General features: G+C 33.8%; 2 long non-coding RNA genes across 2 annotated transcripts; both read left to right on the forward strand.

Annotated features, from left to right (window-relative positions):
• The first annotated feature begins 8,867 nt into the window (after positions 1-8,867).
• LOC144411777 (uncharacterized) lies at positions 8,868-12,158 on the forward strand. Its single transcript, XR_013468887.1, has 3 exons — positions 8,868-9,076; positions 9,599-9,670; positions 9,759-12,158. It is a non-coding gene; the product is annotated as an uncharacterized LOC144411777 (long non-coding RNA).
• A 9,785-nt stretch (positions 12,159-21,943) lies between these two features.
• LOC144432443 (uncharacterized) lies at positions 21,944-27,043 on the forward strand. The gene is made up of 3 exons (XR_013480673.1): positions 21,944-23,312; positions 23,795-23,878; positions 24,175-27,043. It is a non-coding gene; the product is annotated as an uncharacterized LOC144432443 (long non-coding RNA).
• The last annotated feature ends 588 nt before the right edge of the window (positions 27,044-27,631 follow it).

A 27,631-nucleotide genomic window follows, 5' to 3' on the forward strand; every position in this document is an offset into this window, starting at 1 on the left:
TGCTGTCATTGACATTCCAAAGGTCCTAAACGCCTGTACTTTTTTAATATTTAAACTTTTGTAATCAATTTATCCTTTTTTATTCACCAGGCTGGCCATCGGTTCAGTATGACGTCAAAATTAATAGAAACATTATTTATGGAGTTATAATTTGATTGTTGATAAAAACCGATACAGACGAATACTTGCCGTTCGCTGACCAATGTGGTGTGTAGAATCGTATAAAGGTGTTTCAATTCATTGATAGAAGAGGAGATTCTGACTACAAAGATTTAGAGAAGATTAATAGAAGGCGTAAGTTTTTGTGGTGTAATATTTTTTTGGGAATATAACGCTGTTGAGGAACTTTCTGATTCACATATCAACGTAATGTTTTGCTCAAAATCAAATTATAGAATAAAATCACTCTATAGCTTGTAGATTCTGATATTTTTCAAAATGCTGTGGTCCCGAAATCTCGTCACAAAAGGGAAATTGATTTGTTTTTAATTTTGTTTAATTCGTATAATTTCGTATAAATTATTTCACTCCAACTTGAGCTCATGCACGCATTTATCCACTCTGAATTACCTGCGGAGAAACCTAATATATAAAATACTATGGACTATGGTCAATAGGATAATTCCGGTGAAATGTGAGTTTGCTATTTATTTTAGGCGTGTTTGTAACTATTGAAACGCTGATGAAGTAAACTTTTAATTCGTTCCTGATATTAATAAACTTTCTTTCGTTGATATTGTATCTCATCATATCCGAAGTTATGAAGCGGTATAACTAAACTATTGCAAACATAAAATTACCAAATTATCTTAAGTATTGAAAAAAAAAGAATCAAATCAAATGCAAGGAAGTTAGATTCGGTCTGTTCTTGTCAATGACTTAATGAATACTGGCTATGTGATTATCAGATTTTTTCATTATTTGTTGGCGCGTTGGTCCGTTCTTCAGTTACTTAGTAAATGTTTAGTAATATCTCAGATATAATTTAGTAAATGAAAGTATGGTACATAATCTCATTGGTCACAAATAGGCTGAAATGAAAAAGTTATCCACGATAGTCATTTAGCATTTTCGCTGTATTTTCTTCATACGGTATTTTTAATGTTTCAACCTGCTAGCCAGAAATTTTTAGATATTATCGCATATACGACATACACCTTTACTATAAACTAAAGTTTTTTTTTTTTTTACCTACAACTCTTGTCTAAAGTCGACTCACCTGAAAGCTTATTCTTCTTATCTTCAGTGTTAATTCTGGATGGTGACAATAAGTAAACAGAAATTGTCACAACCATAGATTCGCGTTATGCATTGGGAAGTGTAACAATTTTTCTCGTCAAGTTCGGTTTACTGTGAATTCCCACCCGTTTACAGTCAGTGAAATACCAGACAAAATATTCTATGCTTCGAGATTTTCTTCCACGAGATTCAGCTATTTGGAATTCAATACCTCATAGTTATTTCTCAATCAAATCAACAGGAACTGCGTCAGTTGATATTTACTAACGCGCAATATTATTTTTCTCTATATATACATAGTGTCAGTATCTATTGGTATATTAGTAGTCGTCGGTAGCTTCACTTTGAGTTTTCGTGACTTTGAGCAAATTTCCAATTGAAACGTCTCAGTGTTGTGGTCGTTTTATATTATCAGCATTAATTATAGGCTATCACTTACTAAATCGCGATTGCTGTTATTGACATTCCTTGTGCCAATTTCCTTTCAACCCAATGGTTCAGCGACTTAGTTTATGTACGCATGTCTCAAGTCACCCTCAGCTATGAAAAATGTCAAAGGCGTATACGTGCTATACGTTGGTACTTTTTTGGTATTCAAATTTTCATCATTACTGTACCATTCCTTGTTTACCAAGCCGATCCAATATGACGTCATAATGAACATAAACATTGTTTTAAAGACCTATAATTTGATTGCAGATAAAAACTGATACAGGCGATTTCCTGCTCGTCTAAATATGTATGCTGACCAACGTAGAACGTAGATTTGTAAAACGGTGTTTCAATTCATTGATGGAAGAGGAGATTCTGACTACGAAGATTTGGAGAAGAAAAATGACATACGTAAGTTTTTGATACGTACGATATTTTCGACACAAAACCCTGTTTAAAGAATTTTCTTATTCACATTAAAAAGCAATCATATATGAACGTTATGTTTTGTTCAAAATCAAATTATTGACTAAAAATACTCATGTCTGTATCTTTCAGATATTGGTATTTATCCAAATGCATTACTTTCCAATTTGAAGTAGTCCCGAAATCTAGTCACAACATAAGAATTCTTTTTGATTGTATTTTCCGTATAGTCAGTAATCTCTCGTCATTTTATGAAATTATATTATACTCCGTAATGAGCTTACTCACTCATTCATCCACACTTGATTACATCGCGAGCGAACACGGTTCTACTTGTTTTGATAACATTTAAGAATGAGTTAACCTTCTACTTTCCTGGCTCACGTGAATGGAGACCATTGTCAACGTGCCCCATGCCCTGTCCCAGCCAAATCGATTTATTGTCAACTATATTCAGTTTTCAAGCAACTCGACTCAAAGCGATAAAGTGCCCATCTCGCTTTCTGTGCCTCAAAGTTTTGCCGCAATTGAATCCAATTTGAAATCGGTTTAATTCTTTCATAACAATTATTACGATGGTACTTGAAACAAAATCAGGAACATCGAGTAGCTTGTAGATTCTGATATTTTTCAAAATGCTATGGTCCCGAAATCTCGTCACAAAACGGAAATTGATTTGATTTTAATTTTCGTATAATCGGTAATCTTACCGCCATTCAATAAAATTATTTCACTCCAACTTGAGCTCATGTACTCATTTATCCACTCTGAATTACCTGCGGAGAAATCCAATATATAATATACTATGGACTATGGTCAATAGGATAATTCCGGTGAAATGTGAGTTTGCTATTTATTTCAGGCCGGTTTGTAACTATAGAAACGCCAATGAAGTAAACTTTTAATTCGTTCCTGATATTAATAAACTTTCTTTCGTTGATATTGTATCTCATCATATCTGAAGTTATGAAGCGGTCTAACTAAACTATCGCAAACATAAAATTACCAAATTATCTTAAGTATTGAAAAAAAAAGAATCATCTCAAATGCAAGGAAGTTAGATTCGGTCTGTTCCTGTCGATGACCTAACGGTAACTTAATGAATACTGGCTATGTGATTATCAGATATTTTCAGTATTTGTTGGCGCGTTGGTCCGTTCTTCAGTTACTTAGTAAATGTTTAGTAATATCTCAGATATAATTTAGTAAATGAAAGTATGGTACATAATCTCATTGGTCACAAATAGGCTGAAATGAAAAAGTTATCCACGATAGTCATTTAGCATTTTCGCTGTATTTTCTTCATACGGTATTTTTAATGTTTCAACCTGCTAGCCAGAAATTTTTAGATATTATCGCATATACGACATACACCTTTACTATAATCTAAAGTTTTATTTTTATTTTCCTACAACTCTTGTCTCAAGTCGACTCACCTGAAAGCTTATTCTTCTTATCTTCAGTGTTAATTCTGGATGGCGACAATAAGTAAACAGAACCATAGATTCGCGTTATGCATTGGGAAGTCTAACAATTTTTATCGTCAAGTTCGGTTTACTGTGAATTCTCACCCGTTTACAGTCAGTGAAATACCAGAAAAAATATTCTATGCTTCGAGATTTTCTTCCACGAGATTCAGCTATTTGGAATTCAATACCTCATAGTTATTTCCCAATCAAATCAACAGGAACTGCGTCAGTTGATATTTACTAACGCGCATTACCATTATTCTATATATATACATAGTGTCAGTATCTATTGGTATATTAGTAGTCGTCGGTAGCTTCACTTTGAGTTTTCGTGACTTTGAGAAAATTTCCAATTGAAACGTCTCAGTGTTGTGGTAGTTTTATATTATCAGCATTAATTATAGGCTATCACTTACTAAATCGCGATTGCTGTTACTGACATTCATTGTGCCAATTTCCTTTCAACCCCATGGTTCAGTGACTGAATTTATTTACGCATGTCTCAAGTCACCCTCAGCTGTGAAAAATGTCAAAAGCGTATACGTGCTATACGTTGGTACTTTTTTGGTATTAAAATTTTCATCATTACTGTACCATTCCTTGTTTACCAAGCCAATCCAATATGACGTCATAATGAACATAAACATTGTTTTAAAGACTTATAATTTGATTGCAGAAAAAAAAGGATACAGGCGATTTCCTGCTCGTCTAAATATGTATGCTGACCAACGTAGAACGTAGATTTGTAAAACGGTGTTTCAATTCATTGATGGAAGAGGAGATTCTGACTACGAAGATTTGGAGAAGAAAAATGACATACGTAAGTTTTTGATACGTACGATATTTTCGACACAAAACCCTGTTTAAAGAATTTTCTTATTCACATTAAAAAGCAATCATATATGAACGTTATGTTTTGTTCAAAATCAAATTATTGACTAAAAATTCTCATGTCTGTATCTTTCAGATATTGGTATTTATCCAAATGCATTACTTTCCAATTTGAAGTAGTGCCGAAATCTAGTCACAACATTAGAATTATTTTTGATTGTATTTTCCGTATAGTCAGTAATCTCTCGTCATTTTATGAAATTATATTATACTCCGTAATGAGCTTACTCACTCATTCATCCACACTTGATTACATCGCGAGCGAACACGGTTCTTCTTGTTTTGATAACATTTAAGAATGAGTTCACCTTCTACTTTCCTGGCTCACGTGAATGGAGACCATTGTCAACGTGCCCCATGCCCTGTCCCAGCCAAATCGAGTTATTGTCAACTATATTCAGTTTTCAAGCAACTCGACTCAAAGCGATAAAGTGCCCATCTCGCTTTCTGTGCCTCAAAGTTTTGCCGCAATTGAATCCAATTTGAAATCGGTTTAATTCTTTCATAACAATTATTACGATGGTACTTGAAACAAAATCAAGAACATCGACATCTCGAACGTAGCCTACAGAAAACAATGAACAAACTGATTATAACATGCGGATATCCAAACAAATCTTACGGTAGTGTACAGTGGCAATTAAAATTTACAAATATCAGCACATAACTAAATGCATAAAATTATATATACTTTACTTTATTTGAGACTGATTAGATACATACCACATGTTTTAGATCCCCAGGTGACACTATCCAATAAAGTTTAATCCAAAGTGAACTCAATGTAACTTGCATGTCTAAAATATAAAAGCAGCTGTTATTTACTTAGTATACCTATAATACAGCCCTAACCTGCAGTCAAAAATTATATTTTAATTACTATCGGGCATCTCGCATTCAACCCCGATTCTAACTTCAATTCAAATTGGTATTTTTAACTGCAAAATTGAGAATACTAAAACCAATACTAAACATCAGAAACGTCTCGGAAGACTCTAACTAACAATGAACATTAAGCTAGACACTGACAATGCATCCGAGCTGCTTGCTATCAATTTGCTAATTACAGTGATTAATCAATACACTGTCGAAATACTGCTGTGGGACACTGCGTCAGATGTTTTTCGTCGACTGCGTAACGTCATCAGATTCAGAACTGAACTGAGTCCTTATAGGGGAGCTCTCGTTCAACATAACTGTGTCTAAATAACAAGTTCAAACTATTACACTTAACGAACTAGTGTAATGAAAGACATCAGTTAGCACACAATTATTTGAATCTTTCATACCGAGACCCTGAAACTAATGGTAAAATGCGAGATTTGAGACAAACACCACGCCAAGTTTTAAAATAACAAATTAGCAATCATTCATCAAGTTAGGGTTATAAATGATTTGAAAATTTTAATTTCCGGAGTAATCAGCAATCATAACCCCAAGCCAAACCTTAACTGAATAAATACTTTCTTTAAGTTAGAGCGATGGCGGGGTTGTTTTTTTGCGCAGGATTTGAAAAAAAAAAATCCAAACGTTTCACATAAGAGTTACTCAATGTTGGGTTTCTTTATTTTTGAATGAGGAACTAAGTTTTCCCTCAGTAATACTTTGCTCTGTGGAGGTTAATTAAAAACCAGACAGACTTTACTAGAGACTCCGAGAACATTTGGAACAATCTTTTGTGGAGTACGATTTTGAACTCTGCTCATAATGCGTGTCATCTGCTATTTCTCATTTGCATGTCCGGGTTCGGAGAAATATTTTACGACAGGCGCATCTATGACTAAACAAGATCGCAACCGACGACTGTGAGCAGCAATGAGGCAATTCCTGAACCTGCAAAACGCGGTTGAAACTCGTTCCATGCGGCAAAAAATCACTTTCAGCTTTTAGTACTTTTGTCTGTTCAGTTGACCTACCGACGCACATAAAAGTTTATATCAAGAAACATAGTAAAACAATAATACGCTTTAATAATACGATACCTGTACTCGTTTCTTGATATTGAAGAAAAATGTTCGATTCCTCTTACATTGCAAACTCTGTTTCATCAAATTTTTAATAATTCTGGATTGTGACAATAAATAAAATGAAATTAGTGGTCGTCGTTTTCCTAACTTTGAGATCATTTTTTGAGTATGTTCTCGTGAGTTTGCTTTGAGCAAATTTACAATGAAAACGTGTCAGTGTTATGGACGTGTTATATTGCCAGCATTAGTTGTAGGATAGGCTATCACTTACTAAATCGCGATTGCTCTCATTTAACATTGTTTGTGCCAAGTTCTTTTAACCCAACGTTTCAGTGACTAAATTTATTTACGCATGTTGTAAGGTATCCTAAGCTTTGAAAAATGCCAATAGCGTGGGTCCTGAACGTTGGTAGCTTTTGGTATTTAATCTTGCATCATTATTTCATCCGTCTTTGTTTCTCAGGCCGGTTTGCGATTTAGTATGACGGCATAAGGAATATAAACACTATTTTAATGAATCTAATTTGGCTGTTCGTCTATCTACGTTTGCTGACAAGTATAGAATGTAGAATTGTATAAAGGTGTTTAAATGCAGCTGAAACTCTTGCCGTGTAGTGGGCTTAAGTCTGTGGTAGTCGAAACTGCGCGAGGTAGAATTTCTCTAATATTACAAATTAAATAATTTTTTGAAAGATCTTTATAATAGAATTCCTACATAAATTGTTTAACATACTAAAATTTTTGTAAAAATTTTTTTTAACACATCAAGAAAGTTTTAGTCAAGATATTTATTTTAATTGAATATTATGAGTTGTTCGGTCTTGTTGCAGGTATTTCTCGAGCGTGAGAATCTTTAATCTTACATACATTCAGAAAACGCGAGTGCGCTTCATAAAATCGAGTCAGTTGTATGGTCGTGTTATATTGTTAGAATCAGTTATATCACTTACTAAATCGTGTTTGCTGTCATTGACATTCCAAAGGTCCTAAACGCCTGTACTTTTTTAATATTTAAACTTTTGTAATCAATTTATCCTTTTTTATTCACCAGGCTGGCCATCGGTTCAGTATGACGTCAAAATTAATAGAAACATTATTTATGGAGTTATAATTTGATTGTTGATAAAAACCGATACAGACGAATACTTGCCGTTCGCTGACCAATGTGGTGTGTAGAATCGTATAAAATGTTTCAATTCATTGATAGAAGAGGAGATTCTGACTACAAAGATTTAGAGAAGATTAATAGAAGGCGTAAGTTTTTGTGGTGTAATATTTTTTTGGGAATATAACGCTGTTGAGGAACTTTCTGATTCACATATCAACGTAATGTTTTGCTCAAAATCAAATTATAGAATAAAATCACTCTATAGCTTGTAGATTCTGATATTTTTCAAAATGCTGTGGTCCCGAAATCTCGTCACAAAAGGGAAATTGATTTGTTTTTAATTTTCGTTTAATTCGTATAATTTCGTATAAATTATTTCACTCCAACTTGAGCTCATGCACTCATTCATCCACTCTGAATTATCTGCGGAGAAACCCAAAGTATAATATACTATGGACTATGGTCAATAGGATAATTCCGGTGAAATGTGAGTTTGCTATTTATTTCAGGCCGGTTTGTAACTATTGAAACGCTGATGAAGTAAACTTTTAATTCGTTCCTGATATTAATAAACTTTCTTTCGTTGATATTGTATCTCATCATATCTGAAGTTATGAAGCGGTCTAACTAAACTATTGCAAACATAAAATTACCAAATTATCTTAAGTATTGAAAAAAAAAGAATCAAATCAAATGCAAGGAAGTTAGATTCGGTCTGTTCTTGTCAATGACTTAATGAATACTGGCTATGTGATTATCAGATTTTTTCAGTATTTGTTGGCGCGTTGGTCCGTTCTTCAGTTACTTAGTAAATGTTTAGTAATATCTCAGATATAATTTAGTAAATGAAAGTATGGTACATAATCTCATTGGTCACAAATAGGCTGAAATGAAAAAGTTATCCACGATAGTCATTTAGCATTTTCGCTGTATTTTCTTCATACGTTATTTTTAATGTTTCAACCTGCTTTCCAAAAATTTTTAGATATTATCGCATATACGACATACACCTTTACTATAAACTAAAGTTTTTATTTTTTATTTACCTACAACTCTTGTCTCAAGTCGACTTACCTGAAAGCTTATTCTTCTTATCTTCAGTGTTAATTCTGGATGGTGACAATAAGTAAACAGAAATTGTCACAACCATAGATTCGCGTTATGCATTGGGAAGTGTAACAATTTTTCTCGTCAAGTTCGGTTTACTGTGAATTCCCACTCGTTTACAGTCAGTGAAATACCAGACAAAATATTCTATGCTTCGAGATTTTCTTCCACGAGATTCAGCTATTTGGAATTCAATACCTCATAGTTATTTCTCAATCAAATCAATGACATTAAACAACATGATGCGCAACTCCGTCATTTTTGGCCGAAGATCGTATCTGATAGCACGCTCCAATGCACATACTTGACGAGACGAAAACGAGCGGATGTGTGCTGCTTTCAAGGCATAGCACAAATGGTGTTCGTGCCTGCTTTGACAGTTGTTGTCGATTTTAATGATATTTTGGAAAGTTGAGGTAAAAAGAAATTGGAAAAAGGTAAGGTAAATACTATTGTTGTATATCACACCCGGGCATCGCACTGTTAAGTACATGTGGGAAAGCCAGCTTTTGTCAAATACTACGAAGTTATTAATTCAGTACGGTACGTAGTTGCCCATTTGCCGAAATTGCATATTTACTTACCCCTTATGGTTTCAAATTGTTCATGCACCTCCATTTAGATTTTTATTTAATCAGTGAGGATATATACTCATTGCTGTAACATACTATTGCTCATTCACTTTTATTTGCGTATTGAATCAAAGAGTTAACAAGTTCACCTAACATTCACTCATACCGGACGATATTGTATAGTCTGATCCCTCAAGTATTTGGAGCCACGAATGCTTGTAATTTTCTGACTAGACCCTTTTATTAGTTGGTTTATATACCAAATTCAGTAAAACATTTTTTACATAAAACATGAGATATTGGATTCATTAGCTTTTCCATTCTAAATCATATAGACTGATTTATTTATTCTTAACGAAAATTAGTAAATCTTCTGTCTTTCTTCAGATGTGAAAGTTGTGGACAAACCTGTCTAAGCATTGTGAGACTCCTGCAGCACAAGAAGCAATAGCAAAAATAGTAAGTATATCAATCAAGAAATTGAGCCGACATAAAGCAAAACTTTCAACTATTCGTCTAACCTCAATTTCCTATTATTTATTCACAGGACAACTGTAGCAGAGGGGAGATATCAGAAGTCTGGCGACATATCATTGACAGTGTGATTCCAAGAAATATATTTAGAGTACTCCATAAATGTTTGCAATAGAAGAACAACCTATGGAGGCATGCAAAGACATTTGACCCTCCGGTAGAGTTGTGTATGGCTCCCATATCCTGCAGTGCTTGAGGAAGATAACTAAAAATTCCAAAGCGTAAGATTCCATAAGCGGTCTTATTTGTAAAATGGCACAAAACACGCCAGACATACTTAAAACAGCTTTGGAAAATGAGGATTACGGGTCACTCACTACACCTGTGTTATATTTGGTTCATCAACTTTTAGTAGTACTATAGAAGAAATTCAGGAAAGGGTATAATCATGATTCACGATAAAATACTGTTATATATTTTGGCCAACTTTGATCTAGACCAGGGATGTCAAACTCGCGGCCCCAGAGAACTTCCAGTGCGGCCCTCGAACGCCTAACAATAATTGTAATAGTATTTTGGAAGTTTTTTTTATCTAAATGAAATAGATTTTTCAAACCTTTTAAAGTAAAATTGATTTACACAGAAAACAATTTACTGAAAGTAGTTTTGAAAAATTATTTTTTTTTGTTCACATTTTGACCCAATTAAGAATACACATCAAGCTAGCAAAAGAATACTTGAATAAAACACTTGAGTGAATAAATTAAACGCAAGTACATGGAGAAGGTGGCATTTTCAAAGAAAATGGGAGTTGCAATATTTCTGCATTTCACAAAATTCTGAAGCAAAGAAGAATTCTGTTTAATTTGTCATATTTCCATCAGTACAATGAAAAAACACACTAAGCTCAGCAGTCAATATGACAAATTCGAAGAGCAACTTCGAACAGAAAATTTCCATGTGTTTGTATATTAATATAATTATACAACGACTTAGTTACTAAAAATCAATATCAATAATAATTCAAGCAATCCTATGCCACGGAATGTGGCGCGAAATGTCTTGTCGAAAAATTCTGTCATTTGTTTTTTTTACTGATCTATACATGAAATGATAAAAGTAACTTTTTTTGCATTACTGGAATTATTTAAACATTCGCAAAGATCCAGATTAACCGATGATCATGTGACCTCGTGAGTTAGAGTTGGTACTATAAAATCATTTCAGCCTGGCCTTAGTATGCTGGTGACACATAAAAGATGCCAAACGTCAGGACAAATGTAATTAAAAAAACAATGAGTTTATACTGTAGTATTTTTGTCAATTTTAGGTCCATATATTTAGATTAAGTGTATGTAATATTCTTTCCTTATCCAAAGCTTGTTTAAAAATAATTTTGATGGTTGTACATAGAATTTTATGATTTTTTGTAAAAAATACAGTAACTTGCAATAATAGTGGAATGCAAATATTAATATGTAATTGCATTTGAAATTAAAGAAAATAATGAAACTTAATCCAACTGTTAAGTTGCATCACAATATATGTCACAAACTGAAACTATCTTTCAACTATACATTATCAAAAACTGTTTGCGGCCCTTTTTACAATTTTCAAAATGCAATGCGGCTCTCGAAAACCCATGAGTTTGACACCACTGATCTAGACGATTCAAGCATTGCTTTGGGAAATAATATCACTTCAAATAAATTGAAAAAAAACTCGCTATATTGAATAAAAAATCGTTGCTATAATAAAGGTAAACCAATTCAGCCACTCGGAATATATTGACCTTCACAAAGCAATGGGGGCAAAATTGAGAGTTCATGAGCTATGAACTTTTGTTCTTTTCCTTGTCTTGAACTTTTCATATTCCACAGCCCCTATTAATTTTTTTTTAATTTAAATTACCATGTGATGGTCATATATATCTTTAACTTGTATTTCCTGTCATGGTGTATTATCTCAATGTGTCAAACTTTTAATTAGTGTGCATATTTTGCTTCCAGATGACATAAATGTATTGTCTTGTTTATCACCTCAGCTTGGAGTATTGACAAGAAAAAGGTGCTAGTAAATTACGTAAAAAAATTTTTAACTCTTTGTTATTATCAGAATTCACAATTAATAGAAATTATAAACAGCCAACAATCAATGAGAATTATATATATGCGAAATCCCTCAGAATAAATTTGTCTTCTAAAATCGGAGGAAAGCAAAACATATAGGTAGTTCCCATTCACACAAATCTTTCAAAAGGACTTGCTCGAGCCAAACTAAATGAGCATCGTCAGGTGGTCGGTAAGGCTGCAAGTTGAATTCAGCCCTGCAACCTCCTGCATCGAAGATAATATTATTGAGCTATGAGCTAAATTTAGACACAAACCTATCTACGGGGCATTATGTACCAGAAATGTTACCTACGATTAACTGAATATGTAATATGTCTAATAAATTCACCTACTAAAGCAAGTTCGATAGGTGCAAACTTTGTGTTATGGAATTGTACCACAGCACTGTAAAAAGAAGTACAAACAGTTTTGCTGTTTTGTATGACACCCTCTTTAAATGAAATTTCAATGTTTAAGCGCAAACATTAAAATTACTAACTTTGAACTTTGTCATTATCTGCAAAATGTTCCACACAAATCTTTACGCTATCGCGTTTGTTATCTTCTCTGATAAAAAAACGTCCATGATGTCCAGAATTACTCTTCACAGCTTGTCTGCAATTCCAGCTTTCCAAGTGAGCAAAACTTCTTAGATATAAGGATTATTTTCTTTCGTTACAGGCGCAAATAGGAAGGTACTACACGTAAAGAAAACGCCGAGTAGCAAAAGCTAGCGGAAAACGGTCGCGCAAGGCGACGAGAAATATGTGCATTGGAGCGTATCATGAAATACAATCTTTCGCCTGTAGCCTTATGGAGTGACGTCAGAGTTGCCTATCATGTTGTTTAATGTCATTGATCAAATCAACTGGAACTGCGTCAGTTGATATTTACTAACGCGCAATATTATTTTCCCCTATATATACATAGTGTCAGTATCTATTGGTATATTAGTAGTCGTCGGTAGCTTCACTTTGAGTTTTCGTGACTTTGAGCAAATTTCCAATTGAAACGTCTCAGTGTTGTGGTCGTTTTATATTATCAGCATTAATTATAGACTATCACTTACTAAATCGCGATTGCTGTTATTGACATTCCTTGTGCCAATTTCCTTTCAACCCAATGATTCAGCGACTTAGTTTATGTACGCATGTCTCAAGTCACCCTCAGCTATGAAAAATGTCAAAAGCGTATACGTGCTATACGTTGGTACTTTTTTGGTATTCAAATTTTCATCATTACTGTACCATTCCTTGTTCACCAAGCCGATCCAATATGACGTCATAATGAACATAAACATTGTTTTAAAGACTTATAATTTGATTGCAGATAAAAACTGATACAGGCGATTTCCTGCTCGTCTAAATATGTATGCTGACCAACGTAGAACGTAGATTTGTAAAACGGTGTTTCAATTCATTGATGGAAGAGGAGATTCTGACTACAAAGATTTGGAGAAGAATAATGACATACGTAAGTTTTTGAGACGTACGATATTTTCGACAATAACCCTGTTTAAAGAATCTTCTTATTCACATTAAAAAGCAATCATATATGAACGTTATGTTTTGTTCAAAATCAAATTATTGACTAAAAAAAATCATGTCTGTATCTTTCAGATATTGGTATTTTTCCAAATGCATTACTTTCCAATTTGAAGTAGTCCCGAAATCTAGTCACAACATAAGAATTATTTTTGATTTTATTTTCCGTATAGTCAGTAATCTCTCGTCATTTTATGAAATTATATTATACTCCGTAATGAGCTTACTCACTCATTCATCCACACTTGATTACATCGCGAGCAAACACGGTTCTTCTTGTTTTGATAACATTTAAGAATGAGTTAATCTTCTACTTTCCTGGCTTACGTGAATGGAGACCATTGTCAACGTGCCCCATGCCCTGTCCCAGCCAAATCGATTTATTGTCAACTAAATTGAGTTTTCAAGCAACCCGACTCAAAGCGATAAAGTGCCCATCTCGCTTTCTGTGCCTCAAAGTTTTGCCGCAATTGAATCCAAGTTGAAATCGGTTTAATTCTTTCATAACAATTATTACGATGGTACTTGAAACAAAATCAGGAACATCGAGTAGCTTGTAGATTCTGATATTTTTCAAAATGCTATGGTCCCGAAATCTCGTCACAAAACGGAAATTGATTTGATTTTAATTTTCGTATAATCGGTAATCTTACCGCCATTCAATAAAATTATTTCACTCCAACTTGAGCTCATGTACTCATTTATCCACTCTGAATTACCTGCGGAGAAACCCAATATATAATATACTATGGACTATGGTCAATAGGATAATTCCGGTGAAATGTGAGTTTGCTATTTATTTCAGGCCGGTTTGTAACTATTGAAACGCCAATGAAGTAAACTTTTAATTTGTTCCTGATATTAATAAACTTTCTTTCGTTGATATTGAATCTCATCATATCTGAAGTTATGAAGCGGTCTAACTAAACTATTGCAAACATAAAATTACCAAATTATCTTAAGTATTGAAAAAAAAATGAATCATCTCAAATGCAAGGAAGTTAGATTCGGTCTGTTCCTGTCGATGACCTAACGGTAACTTAATGAATACTGGCTATGTGATTATCAGATATTTTCAGTATTTGTTGGCGCGTTGGTCCGTTCTTCAGTTACTTAGTAAATGTTTAGTAATATCTCAGATATAATTTAGTAAATGAAAGTATGGTACATAATCTCATTGGTCACAAATAGGCTGAAATGAAAAAGTTATCCACGATAGTCATTTAGCATTTTCGCTGTATTTTCTTCATACGGTATTTTTAATGTTTCAACCTGCTAGCCAGAAATTTTTAGATATTATCGCATATACGACATACACCTTTACTATAAACTAAAGTTTTTTTTTTATTTTCCTACAACTCTTGTCTCAAGTCGACTCACCTGAAAGCTTATTCTTCTTATCTTCAGTGTTAATTCTGGATGGTGACAAGAAGTAAACAGAACCATAGATTCGCGTTATGCATTGGGAAGTCTAACAATTTTTATCGTCAAGTTCGGTTTACTGTGAATTCTCACCCGTTTACAGTCAGTGAAATACCAGAAAAAATATTCTATGCTTCGAGTTTTTTCATCCACGAGATTCAGCTATTTGGAATTCAATACCTCATAGTTATTTCTCAATCAAATCAACAGGAACTGCGTCAGTTGATATTTACTAACGCGCATTACCATTATTCTATATATATACATAGTGTCAGTATCTATTGGTATATTAGTAGTCGTCGGTAGCTTCACTTTGAGTTTTCGTGACTTTGAGAAAATTTCCAATTGAAACGTCTCAGTGTTGTGGTAGTTTTATATTATCAGCATTAATTATAGGCTATCACTTACTAAATCGCGATTGCTGTTACTGACATTCATTGTGCCAATTTCCTTTCAACCCCATGGTTCAGTGACTGAATTTATTTACGCATGTCTCAAGTCACCCTCAGCTATGAAAAATGTCAAAAGCGTATACGTGCTATACGTTGGTACTTTTTTGGTATTAAAATTTTCATCATTACTGTACCATTCCTTGTTTACCAAGCCAATCCAATATGACGTCATAATGAACATAAACATTGTTTTAAAGACTTATAATTTGATTGCAGATAAAAAACGATACAGGCGAAATCCTCGTCTAAATATGTATGCTGACCAACGTAGAATGTAGATTTGTATAACGGTGTTTCAATTCATTGATGGGAGAGGAGATTCTGACTACAAATGTTTGCAGAAGAATAATGACATACGTAAGTTTTTGAGACGTACGATATTTTCGACACAAAACCCTGTTTAAAGAATTTTCTTATTCACATTAAAAAGCAATCATATATGAACGTTAAGTTTTGTTCAAAATCAAATTATTGACTAAAAATACTCATGTCTGTATCTTTCAGATATTGGTATTTATCCAAATGCATTACTTTCCAATTTGAAGTAGTGCCGAAATCTAGTCACAACATAAGAATTATTTTTGATTGTATTTTCCGTATAGTCAGTAATCTCTCGTCATTTTATGAAATTATATTATACTCCGTAATGAGCTTACTCACTCATTCATCCACACTTGATTACATCGCGAGCGAACACGGTTCTTCTTGTTTTGATAACATTTAAGAATGAGTTAACCTTCTACTTTCCTGGCTCACGTGAATGGAGACCATTGTCAACGTGCCCCATGCCCTGTCCCAGCCAAATCGATTTATTGTCAACTATATTCAGTTTTCAAGCAACTCGACTCAAAGCGATAAAGTGCCCATCTCGCTTTCTGTGCCTCAAAGTTTTGCCGCAATTGAATCCAATTTGAAATCGGTTTAATTCTTTCATAACAATTATTACGATGGTACTTCAAACAAAATCAAGAACATCGACATCTCGAACGTAGCCTACAGAAAACAATGAACAAACTGATTATAACATGCGGATATCCAAACAAAGCTTACGGTAGTGTACAGTGGCAATTAAAATTTACAAATATCAGCACATAACTAAATGCATAAAATTTCATATACTTTACTTTATTTGAGACTGATTAGATACATACCACATGTTTTAGATCCCCAGGTGACACTATCCAATAAAGTTTAATCCAAAGTGAACTCAATGTAACTTGCATGTCTAAAATATAAAAGCAGCTGTTATTTACTTAGTATAACTATAATACAGCCCTAACCTGCAGTCAAAAATTATATTTTAATTACTATCGGGCATCTCGCATTCAACCCCGATTCTAACTTCAATTCAAATTGGTATTTTTACTGCAAAATTGAGAATACTAAAACCAATACTAAACATCAGAAACGTCTCGGAAGACTCTAACTAACAATGAACATTAAGCTAGACACTGACAATGCATCCGAGCTGCTTGCTATCAATTTGCTAATTACAGTGATTAATCAATACACTGTCGAAATACTGCTGTGGGACACTGCGTCAGATGTTTTTCGTCGACTGCGTAACGTCATCAGATTCAGAACTGAACTGAGTCCTTATAGGGGAGCTCTCGTTCAACATAACTGTGTCTAAATAACAAGTTCAAACTATTACACTTAACGAACTAGTGTAATGAAATACATCAGTTAGCACACAATTATTTGAATCTTTCATACCGAGACCCTGAAACTAATGGTAAAATGCGAGATTTGAGACAAACACCACGGCAAGTTTTAAAATAACAAATTAGCAATCATTCATCAAGTTAGGGTTATAAATGATTTGAAAATTTCAATTTCCGGAGTAATCAGCATTCTTAACCCCAAGCCAAACCTTAACTGAATAAATACTTTCTTTAAGTTAGAGCGATGGCGGGGTTGTTTTTTGGCGCAGGATTTGAAAAAAAAAATCCAAACGTTTCACATAAAAGTTACTCAATGTTGGGTTTCTTTATTTTTGAATGAGGAACTAAGTTTTCCCTCAGTAATACTTTGCTCTGTGGAGGTTAATTAAAAACCAGACAGACTTTACTAGAGACTCCGAGAACATTTGGAACAATCTTTTGTGGAGTACGATTTTGAACTCTGCTCATAATGCGTGTCATCTGCTATTTCTCATTTGCATGTCCGGGTTCGGAGAAATATTTTACGACAGGCGCATCTATGACTAAACAAGATCGCAACCGACGACTGTGAGCAGCAATGAGGCAATTCCTGAACCTGCAAAACGCGGTTGAAACTCGTTCCATGCGGCAAAAAATCACTTTCAGCTTTTAGTACTTTTGTCTGTTCAGTTGACCTACCGACGCACATAAAAGTTTATATCAAGAAACATAGTAAAACAATAATACGCTTTAATAATACGATACCTGTACTCGTTTCTTGATATTGAAGAAAAATGTTCGATTCCTCTTACATTGCAAACTCTGTTTCATCAAATTTTTAATAATTCTGGATTGTGACAATAAATAAAATGAAATTAGTGGTCGTCGTTATCCTAACTTTGAGATCATTTTTTGAGTATGTTCTCGTGAGTTTGCTTTGAGCAAATTTACAATGAAAACGTGTCAGTGTTATGGACGTGTTATATTGCCAGCATTAGTTGTAGGATAGGCTATCACTTACTAAATCGCGATTGCTCTCATTTAACATTGTTTGTGCCAAGTTCTTTTAACCCAAAGTTTCAGTGACTAAATTTATTTACGCATGTTGTAAGGTATCCTAAGCTGTGAAAAATGCCAATAGCGGGGGTCCTGAACGTTGGTAGCTTTTGGTATTTAATCTTGCATCATTATTTCATCCGTCTTTGTTTCTCAGGCCGGTTTGCGATTTAGTATGACGGCATAATGAATATAAACACTATTTTAATGAATCTAATTTGGCTGTTCGTCTATCTACGTTTGCTGACAAGTATAGAATGTAGAATTGTATGAAGGTGTTTAAATGCAGCTGAAACTCTTGCCGTGTAGTGGGCTTAAGTCTGTGGTAGTCGAAACTGCGCGAGGTAGAATTTCTCTAATATTACGAATTACATAATTTTTTGAAAGATCTTTATAATATAATTCCTACATAGATTGTTTAACATACTAAAATTTTTGTAAAAATTCTTTTTAACACGTCAAGAAAGTTTCAGTCAAGATATTTATTTTAATTGAATATTATGAGTTGTTCGGTCTTGTTGCAGGTATTTCTCGAGCGTGAGAATCTTTAATCTTACATACATTCAGAAAACGCGAGTGCGCTTCATAAAATCGAGTCAGTTGTAAGGTCGTGTTATATTGTTAGAATCAGTTATATCACTTACTAAATCGTGTTTGCTGTCATTGACATTCCAAAGGTCCTAAACGCCTGTACTTTTTTAATATTTAAACTTTTGTAATCAATTTATCCTTTTTTATTCACCAGGCTGGCCATCGGTTCAGTATGACGTCAAAATTAATAGAAACATTATTTATGGAGTTATAATTTGATTGTTGATAAAAACCGATACAGACGAATACTTGCCGTTCGCTGACCAATGTGGTGTGTAGAATCGTATAAAGGTGTTTCAATTCATTGATAGAAGAGGAGATTCTGACTACAAAGATTTAGAGAAGATTAATAGAAGGCGTGAGTTTTTGTGGTGTAATATTTTTTTGGGAATATAACGCTGTTGAGGAACCTTCTGATTCACATATCAACGTAATGTTTTGCTCAAAATCAAATTATAGAATAAAATCACTCTATAGCTTGTAGATTCTGATATTTTTCAAAATGCTGTGGTCCCGAAATCTCGTCACAAAAGGGAAATTGATTTGTTTTTAATTTTCGTTTAATTTGTATAATTTCGTATAAATTATTTCACTCCAACTTGAGCTCATGCACTCATTCATCCACTCTGAATTATCTGCGGAGAAACCCAAAGTATAATATACTATGGACTATGGTCAATAGGATAATTCCGGTGAAATGTGAGTATGCTATTTGTTTCAGGCGGGTTTGTAACTATTGAAACGCTGATGAAGTAAACTTTTAATTCGTTCCTGATATTAATAAACTTTCTTTCGTTGATATTGTATCTCATCATATCTGAAGTTATGAAGCGGTCAAACTAAACTATTGCAAACATAAAATTACCAAATTATCTCAAGTATTGAAAAAAAAATGAATCATCTCAAATGCAAGGAAGTTAGATTCGGTCTGTTCCTGTCAATGACTTAATGAATACTGGCTATGTGATTATCAGATTTTTTCAGTATTTGTTGGCGCGTTGGTACGTTCTTCAGTTACTTAGTAAATGTTTAGTAATATCTCAGATATAAATTAGTAAATGAAAGTATGGTACATAATCTCATTGGTCACAAATAGGCTGAAATGAAAAAGTTATCCACGATAGTCATTTAGCATTTTCGCTGTATTTTCTTCATACGGTATTTTTAATGTTTCAACCTGCTTGCCAGAAATTTTTAGATATTATCGCATATACGACATACACCTTTACTCTAAACTAAAGTTTTTTTTTATTTTCCTACAACTCTTGTCTCAAGTCGACTTACCTGAAAGCTTATTCTTCTTATCTTCAGTGTTAATTCTGGATGGTGACAATAAGTAAACAGAAATGGTCACAACCATAGATTCGCGTTATGCATTGGGAAGTCTAATAATTTTAATCGTCAAGTTCGGTTTACTGAGAATTCTCAACCGTTTACAGTCAGTGAAATACCAGTCAAAATATGCTATGCTTCGAGATTTTCTTCCACGAGATTCAACTATTTGGAATTCAATACCTCATAGTTATTTCTCAATCAAATCAACAGGAACTGCGTCAGTTGATATTTACTAACGCGCAATATTATTTTCCCCTATATATACATAGTGTCAGTATCTATTGGTATTTTAGTAGTCGTCGGTAGCTTCACTTTGAGTTTTCGTGACTTTGAGCAAATTTCCAATCGAAACGTCTCAGTGTTATGGTCGTTTTATATTATCAGCATTAATTGTAGGCTATCACTTACTAAATCGCGATTGCTGTTATTGACATTCTTTGTGCCAATCTCCTTTCAATCCAATGGTTCAGTGACTGAATTTATTTACGCATGTCTCAAGTCATCCTCAGCTGTGAAAAATGTCAAAAGCGTATACGTGCCATACGTTGGTACTTTTTTGGTAATTGAATTTTCATCATTACTGTACCATTCCTTGTTTACCAATCCGGTCCAATATGACGCCATATTGAGCATAAACATTGTTTTAGAGACTTATAATTTGATTGCAGATAAAAAAAAAAAAACGATACAGGCGATTCCCTGCTCGTCTATCTATGTATGCTGACCAACGTAGAATGTAGATTTGTATAACGGTGTTTCAATTCATTGATGGAAGAGGAGATTCTGACTACAAAGATTTGGAGAAGAATAAGGACATACGTAAGTGTTTGAGACGTACGATATTTTCGACAATATTCCTGTTTAAAGAATCTTCTTATTCACATTAAAAAGCAATCATATATGAACGTTATGTTTTGTTCAAAATCAAATTATTGACTAAAAATACTCATGTCTGTAGCTTTCAGATACTGGTATTTTTCCAAACGCATTACTCTCCAATTTGAAGTAGTCCCAAAATTAAGTCACAAAATAAGAATTATTTTTGATTTCTTTTTCCGTATAGTCAGTAATCTTCTCGTCATTTTATGAAATTGTATTATACTCCAAAATGAGCTTACTCACTCATTCATCCACACTTGATTACATCGCGAGCGTACACGGTTCTTCTTGTTTTGATAAGATTTAAAAATGAGTTAATCTTCTACTTTCCTGGCTTACGTGAATGGAGACCATTGTCAACGTGCCCCATGCCCAAATGCAGTTGAAACTCTTTCCGTGTAGTGAGCTTAAGTCTGTGGTAGTCGAAACTGCGCGAGGTAGAATTTCTCTAATATTACAATCATTTTTAAAGATCTGTATAATAGGATTCCTACATAAATTGTTTAACATCGAAAAAGTTTCAGTCAAGATATTTTTTTTAATTAATTATTATGAGGTATTCGGTCTTGTTGCAGGTTGTTTATCGAGCGTGAGAATCTTTAATCTTACATACATTCAGGAAACACGAGTGCGCTTTAGCTTAAAAGCCTTTTATGTTTTCTTTGTCCACATTGAAATGTTAGAAATAGGTTCCTCATGACGCAGTAATTAGGTAAAACAATGCAGTAAATGCTTTATTTTTATTCCAGGGAGTCAGCGATACGCGCAAAAAACAGACTTTTATTAAGCTGAGAAGCATTTGAAAAATAAACATAAATTCTTTTAGAAAAGAATTTAGAAAAGAATCTTATTAATTAGTCCCAGGATAAATGAAAAAAATAAAATTCGGCTTCAAATTAATATTGACAAGGTTCCACTTGAAAATGTCAACTCATACAAATACCTAGGTATCCACATTGATGACCAATTGAAATGGACATCACACATTAATTACATTGCTGGAAAGTTGTCAACTGCAACAGGTTTATTATTTAAACTAAGAAAATTCCTCACCATGCCAGCTCTCCGATTGGTTTATTTTTCTCTTTTCCAGTCGTATCTGCAGTATGGCATTATAACTTGGGGTAGTGCGTCATCGACTCTACTCCACAGATTAGAAGTTTTGCAAAACAAAGCAATTAGAGCTATATGTAGTGCACCTTTCCGATCTTGGCGATCTAGACTAGATCCTTTGTACCACAGGTGTCGAATTATTGAGCTTGGTCATATCCATGAATTTGAGATACTGAAACTCATGCACCAGTACTTCGATAACAAGCTTCCCATGGCATTCGCGGGAATTTTCAGAATGCAGAGTAATATCCATTCATACTCTACTAGATCAGCTTCGTCAAGTTCATATTACCGGTATGTCCCAAGATATTCATCAAGCAGGACACAGAAATCCATAAAATACACGGGAGTGAAACTGTGGAATGCCTTACCAAGTACCATTAAATCTTTAGGCTATTACGGTTTCAAATTATATCTAAAAAGTAAATATATTAGTTATTATCTCTCTCCCATCAGCCATTGATTGGAGTATTCAGTATGATTCGCCATCTTCTGTCCATAGCCCAGTAGTCGCGTTTGTAGACTGTCGCCATGGCTGCCCAAAAAGCCGGAGGAACTATAGGTGTAAGGAGTCTATTTCTAAAGTACCCGGTACTTTAACTTTACCAACCTTGGTGCAACCTCTACACTAAAATGCAAAAATTCGTTATATTTTAATTTATTGAGCAAGCATATGCCTACCATTCTTTCGTAAATTTTATGCCCACTTACTGTGGAGCATATTGTATATATATATATATCTAATACGGTAGTTAAGTAGACATAGCGTGCTAAAAAAGCGACAGTTATGTAGACGGAAAAATTGTGTAGACATTTTCCTGTCCGCTTAATTATTCCACGTTCCATAATTAAAACGTTTTGCGATATTTTGCTGAAATCTTTTTTTCTCTGATAAAACAGTATCAAAAATAATATGTTCTTTCAATATTTTTTAAATAATTGCACATTTTCGCCAACTTTAATGGGACAGTAGTTCTGCTGGTTTATAATCAACGGGTTTAATTTTTGTACATAAAGTGGACATTTTATTTATGCAAAAATCTTTTAATTTTTCGGTATATGTTTTTACGATTTTTGGAGAGTAGATTTGATAATTTTGATACAATAACCAGGCAGAACATGAAGATCGTCCGTTCTGTTTTTTGCAATATAAGCTCAATAAACTGAAAAGGACCTCAATTCACAACTCCGTACTAAAGAGGCTTTGTGTCGCAATAGTAAAACTGTCGGGTTCGCCGAGAACTTTACCACGTTTGCCGTTTTGTTCGCAAGTAACCTGGGCGCCGTGAGGGGATTGGGATCTTCATCAGTGCGTGATTGCCGAAATTTAGATAAAATAGAACAGTTGTGTTTGGAGAAGCGATCCAAGTCTTTTGTGTCAGGTGTTATCAGCTACCCAGTGAGTTGAAGTCGAGTCATAATAAGCAAGGATTTCAACGTCACCGAGGAATGCTGCTGGAAATCATCACTCATCGGATAAGGTGATTAGTCATAACGAATTTTAATATTAGGGTTACTATATTTTTGGTGTAGAGATTTTTCACGTAATCCAGATTATCAAAATATAGACTACTGATACTGTTATGCTTTTACTGGTCGTAGTTCTGATCTGACCATCAAAATAATGCTACGACTGGGTTTGCGTTTGTAAGAGTGTGTAATTCAGAAGGATTTCAAATCCAGATGAAAATACAAACGAAGATTGTGAAAATTCAATGAATTCAATTTTTTGTCGAAAAAGAAGGATATACGAGAAGCGAGTGGTTGACGTTTGTATAGTTTGGTGTAAATAAAAATATCTAATACACCGCTCCATATTAGATTAAAATATTTCATCTTCGGAAAACAGTTTTGAAGAATTGCATTGCTAGCAATTTTGTTTTGTGATTTGGCACATATCCCTGAGTTATTTTACCATCCTCGTCTAGTTATTTACTGGGCTGTATTTTTTGTTCACATTTAGGTGACTCTCCAACGAGATGGCCCACGTTTCAGAACTTGGCAGACGGAAATGCGGGTAGTGATTCGGAGAAAGCTGTGCCAGGAGGTGACTAAATGAGTTTGCTATGCTTGTTTTTTTTTATTAAATACAGTATCGTAAATTGATACCAATGAATGGTAATAAACCAAATCATAATATCATTTGTAGCCCATCACAAATAGCGCAGCTATCTACGAATAATTGTAGTGCACCTTTTAGAAACTCTGGTTTATTTGAGTAATAATGCAATTATCCATTTCAAACATTTCGTTTGTTCGATCAATCAAGAGTAGCGTAATTCTGAATTGGACTAAAACACTGTGATGATGTTTTGTGACTTATGCATGTATTTTTGACCAAAGTTTCAGATAAGTCAACAGACTATACCGCACCATCTTCAGAATCACTTTCAATAAGCAATGTAAGTGATTTCAAAGAAAACCATATATATGGAAAAGAAAAAGGCTGTAAATCAATTTAAAAAAAAAGCTTTTAAACAAACGCGAACCAGAAAAGAAACGACGAAAAGAAAAATATTTGCACGGATTGGTATATCTTGCGAGAAGTTTATTGTAAAGCTTTAAGACATCTCTGTATAATTCATAAAGATGAACCGGCAGTGAGCATAATCTTGTCTCTCCTCAACAACTTAACCTAGTGGGCATATCCACATTCGTATACATACTTAGCATACATTTTTACTATTTAATTATAAATTCAAAATAACAATCATGTTTTTGTATTCCGAGTTGGTGCAAAAATTTTAAATGAATTGTGCAAAGATTCTAAATTGATATTGAGGTTCAATAATTTCATTTTGATCGCTTGTATAGTTGACTGTATAATCAATCACTGCTATAATTAGGCGCCCTGATAGGTAGACATTTGAGTTATAATTGGTGTAATGTTTCTCATTTTAGTTGACATGGCAAAATTTCGTTTCGCATTTATAGGCCCCACTGAAAAGTCACTTAATTGAACATTTGAGATATGTTGTGTATAATGTTTCTCGATATTTTATTCAGAATTTTGTGTTTTAATTATATACCCTCTGAAATGGTCGGAGCTTGAAATTTTTTTTGAATGCTTCTCAATATTATTGCCATTCCAAAATATCATTTTGCATTTACATGACGCACTTACGTAGCTGAGTAGGTTACGATTTGCGATTTATTTTCTGTTTTGTTTTTCAATATGGTTTCAAAATTTTGTTTTATAATATTTGTCACTCTCAAGTTATCGAATAGGTGAACATTAGAGATAAATTTTGAGCAATTTTCCACAACACCAAAATATGATTAGTATTCGAAATTTCGTATTTCAGGTAAATTTCACACACTTAAGTGTGTGAGATATATTTTGTGTAAGATTTCTCAATACGATTCCAGAATTTTGTTTCAATAGTTGTATGCCACACTTAGGTGGTCGGATATGCGGACATTTGAGATATATATTTTGTGTAATGTTTCTCAATATTATTTCAGAATTTTCATTTCAATTTTTGTATGCCCCACTTAGGTGGTCGGATAGGTGGACATTTGAGATATACTTTGTGTAATGTTTCTCAATATGATTTCCGAGTTTTCATTGTGATTGTTTTATGCCACACTTAGGTGGTCAGATAGGTGGACATTTGAGATATACTTTGTGTAATGTTTCTCAATGTGATTTCAGAGTTTTCATTGTGATTGTTTTATGCCACACTTAGGTGGTCGGATAGGTGGACATTTGAGATATACTTTGTGTAATGTTTCTCAATATGATTTCAGAATTTTCATTTCAATTCTTGTATGCCACACTTAGGTGGTCGGATAGGTGGACATTTGAGATATATATTTTGTGTAATGTTTCTCAATATGATTTCAGAGTTTTCATTGTGATTGTTTTATGCCACACTTAGGTGGTCGGATAGGTGGACATTTGAGATATACTTTGTGTAATGTTTCTCAATATGATTTCAGAATTTTCATTTCAATTCTTGTATGCCACACTTAGGTGGTCGGATAGGTGGACATTTGAGATATATATTTTGTGTAATGTTTCTCAATATGATTTCAGAGTTTTCATTGTGATTGTTTTATGCCACACTTAGGTGGTCGGATAGGTGGACATTTAAGATATACTTTGTGTAATGTTTCTCAATATGATTTCAGAATTTTCATTTCAATTCTTGTATGCCACACTTAGGTGGTCGGATAGGTGGACATTTGAGATATATATTTTGTGTAATGTTTCTCAATATGATTTCAGAGTTTTCATTGTGATTGTTTTATGCCACACTTAGGTGGTCGGATAGGTGGACATTTGAGATATACTTTGTGTAATGTTTCTCAATATGATTTCAGAGTTTTCATTGTGATTGTTTTATGCCACACTTAGGTGGCCGGATAGGTGGACATTTGAGATATATTTTTTGTAATGTTTCTCAATATGAATTCAGAATTTTCATTTTAATTTTTGAAAGCCACAATTAGGTGGCCGAATAGGTGGATATTTGAGATATACTTTGTGTAATGTTTCTCATTACGATTTCGGAATTTTCATTTTAATGTTTCATGCCACACTTAGGTGGCCGGATAGGTGGACATTTGAGATATACTTTGTGTAATGTTTCTCAATAAGATTTCAAGAGTTTTCATTTTGATTGTTTTATGCCACACTTAGGTGGTCGGATAGGTGGACATTTGAGATATACTTTGTGTAATGTTTCTCAATATGATTTCAGAAGTTTCATTTCAATTCTTGTATGCCACACTTAGGTGGCCGGATAGGTGGACATTCGAGATATACTTCGTGTAATGTTCTCAATATGATTTCAGAATTTTCATTTTAATGTTTAATGCCACACTTAGGTGGCCGGATAGGTGGACATTTGAGATATATTTTGTATGACGTTTCTCAATACGATTTAAGAATTTTCATTTTAATGTTTAATGCCACACTTAGGTGGCCGGATAGGTGGACATTTGAGATATACTTTGTGTAATGTTCCTCAATATGATTTCAGAATTTTCATTTCAATTCTTGTACGCCACACTTAGGTGGCCGGATAGGTGGACATTTGAGCTATACTTTGTGTAATGTTTCTCAATATGATTTCAGAATTTTCATTTCAATTCTTGTACGCCACACTTAGGTGGCCGGATAGGTGGACATTTGAGATATATTTTGTGAGATGTTTCTCAATATGATTTAAGAATTTTTTTTTCAATTGTTGTATGCCACCCTTAGGTGGTCGGATAAGTTGGCATTTGAGATATATTTTGTGTAATGTTTATCAATATTATTGGAATGTCATAATTTTGACTTGGTATTGATATCTTGACACTCACAACATAGCATCTGTTTAATCCCTATGTTACACCATAGGGTTGGAATAGGCGAACATTTGTGATATGCTCTGTGTATTTCTCAGTTTCAAATATATAACACGTTTGGATCAATTTGTTTCGATTTGTCTACCTTCACGTTGCATTTTGAGTATTTTTTGATATAGAAGAATATTTCCAAAACCAAACACAGTGCATCTCCCTTGCACGAAAGACGGAACATTGAAAAAGAAATGCTATTTTTTGTGATAAATATTGCTAAATCGTTCGAATCCATCGGAAATTGAAGCGAGGTCATACGCTTTAAAATGCGCATTAAAATAAAAGCAACATCATTTATGTAGACATCCAGAGCGACATATAAGAGGGGTCCGGCTTAGTGCCGAAATAGGCTAAAACATTGGGTGGTCTGAATTAAGTGGACGAATTAAGCGGACAAAAATTTTATATCTGTTATCGAGAGGATTATGTTGACTCTTTTTCTCCGTAG

This window comes from Styela clava, chromosome 15 (assembly GCF_964204865.1).
Source record: "Styela clava chromosome 15, kaStyClav1.hap1.2, whole genome shotgun sequence".
Taxonomy (NCBI): domain Eukaryota; kingdom Metazoa; phylum Chordata; class Ascidiacea; order Stolidobranchia; family Styelidae; genus Styela; species Styela clava.